General features: G+C 37.6%; 1 long non-coding RNA gene across 1 annotated transcript in view; it reads left to right on the forward strand.

The window, feature by feature from the left end:
• Positions 1–3,372, forward strand: part of LOC120503825 — a 37,729-nt gene extending 34,357 nt beyond the window's left edge. The window contains exons 4-5 of the long non-coding RNA XR_005627852.1: positions 1,508–1,645; positions 2,570–3,372. This is a non-coding gene — a long non-coding RNA (uncharacterized LOC120503825). The remainder of the gene's footprint in view (positions 1–1,507; positions 1,646–2,569) is intronic.
• Positions 3,373–14,638: the final 11,266 nt, after the last annotated feature.

Raw genomic sequence — 14,638 nt, forward strand, 5'->3', positions numbered from 1 at the left:
AAATGGAAGTGTATACAAGATGGGTGGGACCTTCAAAGCACCCTGTTCAGTTTGTGAGGGCTCTAGGAGAGCGGCTCTGGAGTCTGAAAATGCCACACAATAGGTACCTCCCTCCATTCCTGAAGTATGTTCCCCATCCTCTTGATGGAGTTTCCTAGCCCTGAGGAGTGAGGGACATCTGGGCTGAGCCCTGGTTCTTTGTCAGCCAATTCACAATTAGACAAAATGTCTTTCCACAGAAAGAGTAGAGAAGGAAGGAAGATCATGGAATCATAGAAAGACTCAATCCAACATGGGATTGAACACTTGTGGGGCATCCAAAACTTCTGTGGGAAACCTGTTATGTGTCTCACCACCCTCAGAGTGAAGATCTTTTTTGTAACACCTAATCTAAATCTCTCCTCTTTTCATTGAAACGCCTTGTTCACACTTGTCACAATATGGCCATTTAAAATGTCATTCTCCCTGTTTTTTAATAAGCCCCCTTTAAGTCCTGGAAGACAGCAATGAGATTTTTCCAGAGATTTCCCTTCTCCAGGTTGAGCAACTCAACTTTCTCAGCCTTTCTTTGCAGGAGAGGTGCTCCAACACTAATAATTTTCATGGCCCTCCTCTGGACTCACTCCAACAGGTCCATGTCTTTCTTGTGCTGCAGATCCCAGAGCTGGATGCAAAACTCCAGGGGGGGTCTCATGAAAGCAGAGTAGAGGAGCAGGACCACCTCCCTTGACCTGCTGGCCGCACTGCTTTGGGTGCAGCTGAAAATGCAGTTGGCCTTCTGGACTGTGGGCAGACCCAACAGATACTCCTGTTAGAAAAGGTGGGACAGATGTCTGGAAGAAAACAGCTATAGATGTGTTGGAACTACCCCTTTAGTATTAGACCTGCATCTATTTTTCTGCCTTTTGGGAAAGAGGAACTTGCAAGTTTTTGACCAATTCTGTTCTCTGTTTCCAACATCCCTGAGTGTTTCCTGAAGGTTGTGGACAAACAGCCGTATTTTTCCTTGATGGTAGTAATTCTTTTCTGAAGGAGCCTTCTTCATTTAGGCCTAGAAGGGCAGTTGGCCTTTGCGATTACAGAAAGAGAGAAAGACTTTATTTAGAGAGACTTTATTTAATTAAATGTAAAGGCATCTGAAATGCAAACATGCTATTATAGTAGTCCTTGGGCATTCTGTTATGATCTGTAGATATAAAGCAAATGTAGACAAGGGACTGTAGGTGCTGGCTCTGCCTACCCTAGAGCAGATATGTAAAATGGCAAATGGACTCTGTCCATAGCAGTGTCTCTATCTATTAATTAAAGGGGGACTGAGGCAAGAAGAACATCTCTAGAATTTTTTGTATTCTGCTTACAGTGATGGAACAGTTGGTAGAGATGGTGATCTGTATTTTTTCTTCCTTCTCATACTGCCTTCCTTCTCACCTCTAAACATTGACATGACTTTTCAGGGTAGGCATGAAATAAGTCTGTTGAACATAAATTTTGATTTTTGTCATTGTAGCTTTTCCTGGAACAGCACATAATCTACTGGCATTTTGGATCTGCAGGAGAAAACCAGAATGTTTCCACCATCAAAGGTCTCTTGAGTTGTTGAAAGAAGGCTGGAACAGTCCTGGTTTTTGGACTTTCTTTTCTTAAGGTATTTTTACTCCTATCTGATTTCCAAAGAGGAGTCTGATTTTCATTTTACTTTGCCCCACCCCTGTGGCATTTTTGACATTGGCCAGAATTGAGAAACCTTGAGTTGGAAAGGTGTCATCAAAACAATGACTAGATATACTTGGAAGAAATGTTTATTATTTGGCTTGCTGTTGCTGAGAGCTGCTAATTACCAAGCAATTATGACACAGACATAATTTTTCACTGTCTAAAACTGCCTCTTGGGTTTAATATCTGTCAGAAAACAAAAAGCAGAAAATTTTTGAGGAGTCCAAAAAGGGCCAAGAGATGTATAAATATTTCCTCAGGGTATCCTTTGCTACCTTGGACTTCAAGGCCAGGAGTTTGGCTATCACTGCCTCCTTAGAAAGCATTCTTGGCTCCAATATCCTGATCCATCTTTTTTCTCCTGGCTTTTCAAATAATCAAATCATAAAAGTAGTTAGGGAAGTACATTTTGCATCTGTAACTTCTATGATCTTTGGATGCTTTAGGATTCAAAACTCCACATGGATTTGCCACAGCTGAGAGCTGTGTGTTTGACTCAGAAATCCTTTTGCACACAAATTAGAGGGCAACCAGTGCAAAACAATGTGGTTATAATGCATTAGCTAAGCAGGAAGCATGGAGATCTGTCTCTGCTGTGTCAGGAAACAATTTGTCTGTGGAAATGGCATGGCACAGTGCTTGGGAAGACAATGCTGTGAGCAATGTTCAGTAGGCTGGCGGCTTGAGAAGGTCCTACAGGGGCACTGTCAGTGCATCAATAGGCCTGATTTATCACTTTATTATATTAATTCTACTCCAGGGTGACTCCATTCAAGTGACTGAATTTATCTTAGGGTAAAGCTGGGAAAAAATAGTGCCTCATTCCTCTTGCTTTTTGCATGAATTTCTTCCACAGAGCCACATCAATACTTTCAGTTCTGTCCTCTTCATGCCCAGCTGTGACAAGGTGGGAGCTGGAAGCTTCTTATTGTTGCACAGAGGAGCTGGGGTATATTCCTGGTACTGGCAGAAATTTCTGAACCCCAGATTTGCCAACTAATCCTTAAAAATGCTTTCTGGTGAAGACAGACACATGAATCTTACAGTGTGGTTCTTGAGAAGGCACTTTGAAAATGGGATTTACTGTTGAGGTGGAACACCACAGGCTGTCACACCACTAAGCTGAGAGTAAACAGAGAAGAAAGCCTACATGAGAATGCCATGAAAGTGGATATAAATGAGGGAGGGAGTAAAGTCTTGCATCCAAACAGAGTTTAGCATTTGCCTGTAACATGCAGGTGCTTTGCCAGCATGAAGAACAGAAATGAGAAGTGAAAATCTACATCTCCATGTTCATCTTTCAGCAGGCTTCCAGGCATGCACATTTCGTTCAAAATCACTACCAAGCTGTTTATGATACATCTGTGCCAACTGCAATGTTTTATGTAGTCATTGAAGCCAAATCACTGTGACCTGATGTGACTCAGTTTTCTAAAAGGGTGCATCTTGAGAATTCTCATTTTCTTCAGTTCAAAGTGAAACACTAGGAAAAGTGTTGGAATGGATCTGAAAACAGTGCAGCATTCTTATGCAGAGGCAAGACTGCCATTCAGGCAAACACCAGAAGAAAATCTGTCTTGGGTGTGTTTTTCAAAATGAGTCTGAAATGTTCATTGGAAAAGTGTCAGGAATATGAGACTTAAATGAACTCATTTACATGCTCTGATTTTGTCTATATCTGTGGTATTGGGAAATGCAATAATAAATTCTGAGTGCTATGTTCCTGAAATTTTAGTTCACTTTTTTTTTCTCTGCATGGAAATTTTTTTAGGCATGTATATGAAGTCTGTTTTTTTTTATCTCTGTTTTTATTTTTTCCCTTCATATTTCTCTTTGTTCTTCTCCATGTTTCTCTTAATATAAGTTTTGTACCTCTACATAGACAAAGACAAGTACAAAGACTTATGTGACTTTTAAACCTGTTAAGCATATGGAGAAAAATTAAGTGAAAACCTTTCTGTTCTCTTGGTCATTATTTTTTATTTTTTAAGGGTTTTTTTGGTCTTTTTCTGACGTTGTTTTTCTTGGATTATAGAAAAACTCTTCTTTATATGTTTAGCTGTTTAGATATGTTCTCATGCATAGGTCATGGTTTATTATGCATTTTATTCTTGTTTCCTGAAATACTACTGAACAAATCAACAGTTAAATTTTCCAAAGTTCTTCAAATTGAGGTCAGATGCTTTCAGGGTCAGAAATCCTCTGGGTCAGCATAAGATATTTTGATACTTGAAATTTGTCATCATCTTTCTCTTCAGTAGCACTGCCTGGTTTTAGCTTCATCTGAGATTGAAATGAACAGTTAAGCATTGTCAGAATTTATAATTGACAGTTTGATTTATGTGTGATAATACTTACCAGTGATGCTGTGTTGTTTTATTTTTTAGAGGTTCCCACTACAGCAGACAACAACAGACACACATAAAAATGGCTTGCGTTGTTTTCCCATGCAAGCTGTGAAAGTTGTTAATTTTTTTTAAAAAATATGGTGCTTGATGATAGGCTTCCTTCTGATGAAATGAAATTCAGTATCATAATGGATGAAATAAGGAGGAGGAGATTACCCCAAATGACCTTTGTGTTTGAATCTTTATTTGAAAGGAAAAAAGACTTTCTTGAATGTACTTCCAGATAGTATCTACATTTCTTAGAAACTTGCAGGGCTTTTTGTGGGAAACCCCCAAACTATTTCTATGTGGCTTTGGCCAAAATTATTTGGTTTTCTCTTACCAAATTTCAAAAAGGTTGAATAGTTGGCTTTTCTGAAGGAAAGGCAATACTTTCCATATAGAAAAGTCCCTGGTTTTTTTAGCATTGCCTTTTTTTTTTCCTTTCCACATTTCTGACAAGCAAAAGAGCACAAAAGTGCCTGGAAGTACAGTTCTTATGTCATGACATTTCAAAGAGAAAATAAGATTTACAGTCTGAATTTTTGCCTGCTGCAGCACCAGTCAGTGCCAATACATTCGGCTCACAATTTGACATAAATACAAACGCAGATTAGTGTTTGTTCCACTGCAACATTGCAAATACCATTATGGCTAATTGCCATTGACACCAGTCAGTGAGGAACAGAGGCTGTAGTTGCCTAAACAATCTGTACTATTACTTAAAGGGATCAGCTGCCCTTTTCATACCCCTCTTCTGTGACTGCTGCAGTGTTCATGCTAGTGCAAAATGTGTCAGATAAGAAAACTTTGCCAACTGAAAGCTAATAATATGAAAAAAAAGAAAGTTAATATGAACAGGAGGGAGTGGCTTAAATAGAGATAATGTAATTTGGTTGATGTCTGAATTGATATTGCTTTGAAACTGCAGTGCAGTCATGTTACATGCTTGAGATTTGGCAGTGTTGGTGCCTCAGGGAATTACAGGTGTTCAGTTTTATGGGGCAGTTCTGTTTAAAACCAGGCTTGGGTGCTATACCTGCTGGGCAGTGTGCTTTATGGGGTGTTTCAGCAGGTCAGCATGAAGGGACAACCCTGGTCATGAATCTTTTTCCCTTGTGAGTGAAAGAGTCTGTGCTTGTTTCTGTTGCCCTTCCTAGACACGTGGAAGGTGTTCTCAGGTAGTGGGTTTTTTCCTATCCTTGTCTCTGTAGACTGTGAGACTACATTTACAGAGTCTGAAACTGCTTTTCAGAATGTGGGAGTACAGTATTGTTGCTGTTCTGTCTATTTCTTATTTTAAACCAAGGGATTGTACCTCCTGACTTCCCTAAATCAGGCTTGGAGCCTTCAGTTTTGATTGAAATGAAGATGAAGGCTTAAGTGCAGGGATTAGATAGTTAGGATGAGGGTTTAGAAAATACCCATTTTTGCCATGAGATAATTTTGTGATATTTCTCTAAAGAAGGCTCTTCAACAAAAACTGGAAGGAATTCGGCCATGAGGAATTCCAGCAGTGAGAATTTGAGATGTTTGGGAAATCAGGAGCAAACTGAAACTGAGGTCTTAGAAATGGTGGTATTTTTTTTCCTTGTGCCAAAAAGCAAGCCAAGTTATTTTGTCCTGAGCAATCTGTAGATTTAATCTCTCTTGAAGTGCCCAAGGGGTTCTCTGACAGAGTTTTGGAATCTGTGGTTCTCCTTGGTGCTGTGTTTTACAGTTTCATAACAAAACACTGAAGCTGATTTCTGTAATGGATAAAGTGGAGTTCAGTATATATTTGATCTCTTTCAATAACTAGAAACCTTAACCATTTTGTAAATAAAGACTCAGCCCAGTGTGAATATGCCTAAAAAAAGAGAAATTTTATTGGATTGTTGAAGTAGTGTATCTTGTATCTTCTTCACTTATTAAAACATAAGGCCTTAATTTCAGAGTTAGGAATAAGAAAGATGACAAAGATTAGCACTAGATTGGAAACTATGAAGCCTGTGCCTAACTCCAGTGAAAACAGTTATGGCTGAGTCATTTTGATGAAAGCATTTACAGCCAATAAATCCAATGAATAGATCTATGTAGACCCATGGAGGCAATGATTACGCGAGGAAACTTGAGAACAATATTTTAAGGTGTATAAAGTTTTTTCATGTGCCATGAAGGTGTTTGCTATTGTACAGATTTCCTTTCTCTTTCCCACACTCTATGAAAAGTTGAGGCCAGAAACAGCTTGAAGACTGAACATGGTACGTCCTTAAAATCCAGCCATTCTTGTGCACATCTGCCAGTAGTGGACATTGACCTTTTCTTTCCTGCTGTGGGAAGACCTCATTCAGTTCAGGAAATATCAGAGAAGTGACACAGCTCTGGCTTAGCACAACAGTGACCCTCTGAAACGTGGCCTTGAAAATCCTATTGTGCTGGCAAGCCGGGATCTCTCAGCATTCCCACTGCATGCAGTCTTTGGTGTGGTTAGCAAGGGTAGTGATGGTTTAATCTTTGCCCTTCTCCTTTAGCTATAGATGTGACTAACAGTGGGAAAAGCTAATGAGCAGATGAACAGCAGATATTTTGAACTTTCATTATTTCTGAGATATTTAGGTAAAGCAAGGTAGGGTGAAATTTTGTATAGAGAGGTAATGCCTGTTTCTAGGTGATATGATAGAACTGGAAAGAAACAGTAGCTGTCACTTGATGAAAGCTTGTCACTTTTTCCCAATTTCTACATCAGTTGCTCCAGTGATGTTTGCAGCCAGGTAAAATCACTGGGGTTTTTTCTTACCATTAGTTATTTATTAAGTTTAAAGACAGAAGACAAAATAATATAACCATCTGTTTTGTGTGGATGTTGCAATGTGAAGCAACTCTGAGGAATATACTCTTCTGTAAACTGATGCTGTGTTTTAATTTGTGTATCTATCATAAAAAGTATTTAGACCGAACATAAAAAAAATTGGAACTGTGATATTTTACTAGGAATAAGTATCCTAAAATGTATATTCAGGTAAGGATGGAACATATTAACAGTGTAATCCTTACTTTGCAAACTACCTGAAATTATGTACCTCACCCCATCACTACCATGTTCCGTCATAGAAATCCAGTTTCTCTGAAGTGTTAAGTTCACTGCTAAACATATTAACAGTGTGATGTTTGTATCAGGTTATCCTTACTTTGCAAACTACCTGAAATTATGTACCTCACCCCATCACTACCATGTTCCGTCATAGAAATCCAGTTTCTCTGAAGTGTTAAGTTCACTGCTGTTCAGGAAACTGTTTCTTTGAATTCCCTTTTCTCTGTTTTTAATAAATCTTGGTTTTGGCTACGATCACTCTTGCCTAGGTAATTTAACAGAAATGCTTGTAGAATGCTGAGGAGCTAATCAGCTTTATGAAGAAGACCTTCAGACTTTCCAGAACTTAAACGTTCCTCTCAGTGTCAATCATTATACAGGGAAGAGGTTATTCTGTTATTTTTTAGTAAATTTTGCCTGCCATCAGGCTCCAGTGAAGAAACAAACACAAAAATACAAAATCTTGAAGACTAAAAGAAGGCTAAAAATTGGTGTTGGTGGGTGGCCATATAATATTTAAAAAAAGGATGAAAACAGTTTAATTTATGCTTGGCTCTTGCAGTGCATGAGGAATGCCATCCCTTAGCTATTGTGTCATTTGGAGCATTAGTCACAAAAGGAGCTGTGTTGTTTGCTGATAATATCTGCATATGGGAAATCCTCAGAGGATTTGTCAGGATACATCCATGACTGGCTGAACTCTCATGAGCTGTCTGGGACAATCGGAGCACGTTGTATGGGCAGCTCTCTGTCTGCACTAAGGTAATTTTGGCCTGTGAAGAAAGCTGTCAGACATGCTGGACTCCTGTGTTGCAGGTGGTGTTTCAAATGCTGCAGTACCTGGGTGGCAAAGTCCTTAGAAGTGATTCAGTGGGTTAAACCCAGAAATCTGAGTTTGCCAAGTATTGTCACAGAGAAATTCTTTCAGCAGTTGTTCTAAGACAGCTTATTAAAACATAAGGCCTTAATTTCAGAGTTAGGAATAAGAAAGATGACAAAGAATAGCACTGAATTGGAAACTATGAAGCCTGTGCTTGACTCCAGTGAAAATAGTTACAACTGAGTCATTTTGATGAGAGCATGTACAGTGCTAAGATAGTGGCTAAGACAGAAACTAATGGCTTCAGAAAATGAATTAAAAAAAAAAATAATTCTTACTCCTATTAGAAAAAAATGCATTATGTCTGATTTTCTATCTGTAAAAAAATTCTCAGAATAAACACAGCTGTTTAATGTCTTGAGGTAGAAAGCCAATGTCTTCTTCATGTTTTATGATCTATGGATTTAGTATGTCAGGCCCCTTACATAGTAGCTCATAAGCATTTTCCACTAAGCCATGTTGCATGGTGTGCTTGAAGATGAAGTTTAAAGTATCTGTTCCAATGGCTACTTTCAGGCTGTTTGACAGACATTTGTACGGGGTAAAATGCACAGCATAATTTCTGGCTGGTTTTTCAGCAGTAAAAACCCAACATCAAATTCATAACTTTATCAACACTTTAATTACTTTGTGACCTCATCCTAAAAGGACTGGGTTAGGTGCATGCAGGGCACATGATGTGTTGGTTATAGGACATATTGGCAACCTGATATCCACGTGTAATATGATGTGTGACATATGTGAGCTAGAATTATATATGTGAGTGCCACATTTGGGGAGAAGCACACTTCCTAAAACATGGAAAATGAGAAACTAACCTCAAATATTTTCTTATATATATATATATATATATATATACATGGATTTAGTAACTTACTGAATTGAACTTAAATAAACAAATAAGACTTAATTTGTGCATGGTAGAAAGTTCCAGCCTCTTTTCAGTGAAAACTTCGCCATTAGGTCTTAATGAATAATTGATTTTTCCCTTTACTTTCTGAACTAAAAAAAAACTAAGAAAGTATTTCAGATTGACTCATAGTGAAAAAAATTTGTTTATCTCACTGTAATGAAAAATCCAAATGTAATGCAAATAAAACATTGTTTCTGCTTACATTAAATATTTTCTGCACCAAAATACTTTATTTCATATGCTTGTGGGATTTTTAATTCTCCTTAGTTTTAAGTACATTTTAAAAGAAAACCATTATTTTGAAAAGTCAAACCATTAAAAACAAACAAATATTTTCAAGGCTTTTATGTAGCTCGCTGCTATCATCCTAGCTACATTTTATAGCAAATAGTCTACTAAGTGTTGGTTTTTTTTAATGTTGATTTATAAATGGTTCCTTTAGTTGTCCTGGTCATTTTCTGATGGCTGCTTGCCATGCTGTGATGTGTTTCGCAAAGTTTTCAGAGAATTGTGGTGGATACAGTTTGTGCACCTGAAAAATAAATATGGATAAATACATGTGAAGGCCCTTCCTTATCTATGGTTGGTGCAGGCTGCAGGTTAGGCTTGTCTTAATCTTAAATATCTTTAATTTCCACAGGGTAAGTGAACCTTTAGGATTCATTTTCTGTGGTTGGAAGGGAATCAGACTAACACTACGTTATCTAATGCTTCATCTCCTCTACATTTCAGGTCTCCATTTAGTTGATTTTGGAAAGCATGAAGTGTTTGAGAGGATTAGGGACAGCAGAAGAAGAGGAATTCAGAGTATGTATCGAGTAAGGGATGTTGACTGTGGAGGGAGATTTTGGAGCTTGTGTTTATGGACAACCACATTGCAGAGTTCATTTGAATGCTCTGGGTTTCATAAACTTATGTAGCCTGGAAGGCAGGGTCTGTTGGAAGGAGTCAGAATTTCAGTGTAAATGATTTACCCAGCTGTTAAGATAACACCTAAAGAGTTAGTGGTAAGATAATTTTTTTAAAGGTCTAATTTAAATTGACAAACACACTGAAAACTGCAGATGGGCTCAAGCTGAAAAGTAGTGTGTGAAGCCTTTCCAAGCTCAGGCAGGTTGGAATCCAAACCTTCTCCTACTGCTCTGGCTTTTGGTTGCTTTTAAATTCCTCTTTGGTTCTTTTTTATGTCTTGTGTAACCTAAGATGGTGGTAACATCTGGTTACAAGGGATTTACAATTGTATGGGTGGGTGTTTAATGAGAATTCACTTTTTCTCATGTGGAGCCCTGATTCCTGAGCTCAGTGTCCACTGATGCCTAAAAGTTTGCTGACTAGATCACAGCTCCAGCTAGGACTAGTTCAGTTCTACTAAATTTACAGAATCCAAAGTACATGAATTTTCAAAGGCTTTGCATCAATCATTCCACTGTGGGGCTGGTCTGCTCTCAGCCCCAGTGTGATGGCTTTCAGTGAAGAGGCCTCAACAGTTGCTCTGTGTGTTTCTGGAGAGTGTAGAAATATTATTATTGTTAGACACATATAATGCCATTCAACTCTTCATGCTACAGATTTGACAATTATTGGAGTGCTGCTTTTCTTCTTGAACAGTATTGAAGCAGTAACTAAAATTTGGACCAGTAGCCAGGAAGTCTGCAATTGATGGAGTGACAAATACAAAAGCCTGTTTTAATTTCAGCATTCCTCATTTGACAAGTGTTTACCTAGACAGTGTGTAGTCAAAATGAATTGTCATTTTTTGCCACCCCAAGTATTTGATGTGTCAAAGCTCCTGTGAAAATAGATAAACAAAATCTGAAATTTCCAGATGGACAGAACTGCAAGCAATCTACCCATGATTCAAGTTTGAGAATGATTTGAATCACTTGTTGCAATGCAAGTACACGTCTTAAAATATTAGGACTTGTATCATGGAAGACTTGCTGTAATAGTGAAAACAATCTTAGTTTCTATTCAAATAAGTTATGTGTTTTGATTTTGGTGGATCCGATTTTATGTAATTCTCCACATTTTCTTAGATGTCCTGCCAAAAGAAAGCAGTGGAAAACGCTCCCTAATGAGCCCAACACAGGCAGATAGACCAAAACTGTCCTTGGCAGTGGAGGTCTGCTGTATTCATGTTCTGGCGAAATTGTGAAGAATGCTGTTGAATATGTTTCCTGTGACCTGTCTTGTAGAAATCTTATACATTTCTGTGATGAGTACATTGAGAAGCAGACTGAATGCCCACAGCTTGATTTTTCGGAGGAAATTATATGTGCCCTCTAGTAGTCTTTGAGATTTTACATACTTCAAAGTGCAATCTGAAGGTAAGTAATATAGCTGTTCTGTACGTGGTTTGAGAGATGTAGTTTGCTGATATTTGAAATCTCATGTGTGGGCCTTAAAAGTGTAGATACCTGGAAGTGGAAAGTGTAATTAATTTCTGAATCTTTTTTTTCCTCCCTCCTTCATTCTTATCCAACTGTGTATGTCACAGGTATAGATGCAGAAATACACATGAAATGTGTAAGATTTATATTAGCTCTTTCTGAATGAGCCATACGAGCTCTGTAACTCTGCTCATTGTCTGCAATGGTCAAGCTATTTTTTGTGTAGACTAGAGAGGGAATTTACATCAAGATAACAATTTTGAGTTTAACTGAGGTCAGAAGGGCATAGCCTCAAGCACTGAGATTCTGATAATAGTCATGAAATTTCAATAGCTTCTATAATTTTGTATATTACTGATGAAAAGTTCATGCAAACAGCTTATTGAATTTTAGAGAAAATCTTCCCTGTTTCTCTATGAGCTCAGCCCTGAAATTTCTTACAGTTATGTCGGTTTTACATCACTTTCTTTGCGGAATTTGATCCTCATATGTAGAGTATAAAGAAAGACTCATATTCTGTGTGAAAAGGAAGAAAACTACATCGGACTGAAGCCTCAATCCATATCTCATCTTTGTCTTCATACAACAATAGCTACTGCCCCTGCAGTAAAGGAAAGCAGGAATATCCCCATATCTGTCAAAATGAAGAGCTGAAATTAAGAAGAAATTATTTTCTGACCCCACCCTCACAGACGCTTATTTCCTGAAAAATGCAATTTTGATGCCGAATTCATTGTTCTATCTTGCATAGCTACAGAAATTATTAGTGGTCACAAATTATTTATTGCTTTTAAAAGTTCTCTGACTCATTGACAGCTAGGAGCAGTTTGTTCCTCAGGTCCACCACAGATAACACAAAAAAGTCTTCAGCATTTTTAAACTTTGTTACATTTGTGACAGCAATATCTGAAAAAAAAAAACTTTACCCCCACACAGCATTGTGTGTGGTGTTGGACTTGGCTTTGAGACAGAGGAGAAAAAAGCACATTATGTAGTGTATTATTACCTTTTAAACATAGCCTAAATTATATGTGTCTAAGTTAACACCTATTTTCATCTTTGCTTTCTAAATGTGACCCTTTTGTTTTATTTAATGTTCATGTTTTAAACAGAAGGTGGGAGGAAGAAAGAAAGAATGTACTGAAAAAAATGTAATTTCCATTGTGAAAAGAGAATGGTATTTGTTACTAGCTGGTGCTACATAGATTTGGCTCATATTTCCACATGTTCTGTGGTGTAGGTCTTATGAATCTTATTATATACAGTGCAAAAAAAAAATAATCTAACATATTAAACAATGTCTTGCATTTGTATAAATCACTACAGCTTTGTACTCTATGCAGGAGAACTAAGTATTAATTATATTGGGGGGTTGGAATACAATCTCTAAGGTCCCTTCCAACGCAAACCATTATATGATTCTCTGATTCTGTGTACTATATTACATAGATATTAAGTTTTGTGTGTGTCTTGGTATCTATTGATGAGAATCTGCATCTTAGATACACCTAATAATTTTATGTGGACATGGAACAAGGGAAGCGTTTTAGTGGACTATTATTTGCAGTCTTCTGCACTGGGGATGAACTGCATCATGTAGTCCCATCCCTAACCTCATTATCTTTCATCATTAGCCAATGATTACTTTTTGCTCCTGCACTTCTTTCAAGGAGCTCTTTCAAGGCTTTGTGCAGCTGATTGTAAGGAAACTTGTTCTTTTTTTTTTCTTTCCTAAATTAATTCAGGCCACTTTATTTCCCTCAGAACATAACCCCGTAGTTAGTCCTCCAGTTCTTACCTCATGCTAGCACAATTCATAGAGAGCAGCCACATTTCATCTGTGCTCCCATTTTTGTCTGTGCTCCCAAAGTAGACTCTCAGTTTCCTAGCAAGGATGACTGGACCTTCCTTCCACCTGTTCTGGTCTGAGTTCATCTTTGCACACAACATAACACAGAGCACTGTCTTCAGTTTGCTGTTATCTTCTAATTAATACGTTAATACAGCCCAATTTCTATTGGAAATACTTTGCTTTTGCTGTGGGCTAGTATCACATTGTGCTTTGTCATCACTCTGGTGACTCACTGTAATCTTGTGATTAAATTCTATGCCCAGGTCTTCTGCTGGATCTTTCATTTCCAGCTGACCAGAACATTTTTTGTAATAGTACTTATTAGTCATAGTAGGTTTAGTGAGGAAATATGTTTGCTATCATATTCAGGAATAAGTAGTTCCTACCATATTTGGTAGAATGTTTTTTCCAATGTGTCTTGGAAATTTATGTGTCCACACAATGATACAATTTCTGATAGCCATTTTCCTTCCAACAAAATATTAATAAGGTCCTCATCCTGGTTCAGATTTGATCCATGTGAGGCAGTGGTAAACTTCTGACCCTAATTAATTTTAAAGTCCTTCATTCAAATTGATTTTGATGTTAAAATCTATGGCTTTATCCATGTTACTACAGAGTTTTATTTGCAGAAATGGTCTTTATTAAACTATGGCAGTATTCTACTCCTGATTTTATTTCCAGCTTTCAGAAGATTATCATATATTTCAATATCCACTTTCCAGTAATGAATGTTAGTCCACCAAGTCTTGTTATGGCTGTACTGTGTAATTTCAGGTCCTCCCCTGTTGGTTTCACTTCCTCTGGTTTGTAGCCTTGCCACCTTTCATTGGTTTCCAAATAGCCAAGTTGTTTCTGTATTACCTCACCCATTTCAACTCAATCCTTTGTAATCCTTTCAGTAACTGAACTGTCTCCATGACTACTCCTATATTCTCTGCTTATATTTTTTTCTTTGCTGCTTCTGCTGATATTTTTTTTGTTTTTACGGAACCCTTTCAACTGTTTTTCTTTTGCCTGTGTAGCAAAGTGGGATTTGGAGAGTTGAACATTTTTCCAGTTTTCTTCTTTGGGTCTCTTAGCTTCTGAATGGTGATGCTAGTTAGAATCTTACAAAATCAGGAACTCTGGTAGAGGCTGATTCACGTGGGCATTTTCTCCAAATGCTACCTTGTATATTAACTTTATTTTATTATTTTATTTAAGGTATATGTCAGACCTGAATTAAAACATGATTTGGTTCTTTTTTTCCCTGTGGCAAGAGGTTAGAATATTTGTAAATATATTGTCATTTACCTTAAAGGGATGTAAACAATTTATTCTCCCCATTCAAGAAACAGCCCCTGAAGAAAGTGTACAAAGTCAAGAATTTTTATTTGGTAGCAGATTAATTCAATGTAAATCTCATGTAAGCCACAAAGCCATTTTGG

This window comes from Passer montanus, unplaced genomic scaffold, assembly GCF_014805655.1.
Source record: "Passer montanus isolate IOZ18808 unplaced genomic scaffold, ASM1480565v1 scaffold27, whole genome shotgun sequence".
Taxonomy (NCBI): Eukaryota; Metazoa; Chordata; class Aves; order Passeriformes; family Passeridae; genus Passer; species Passer montanus.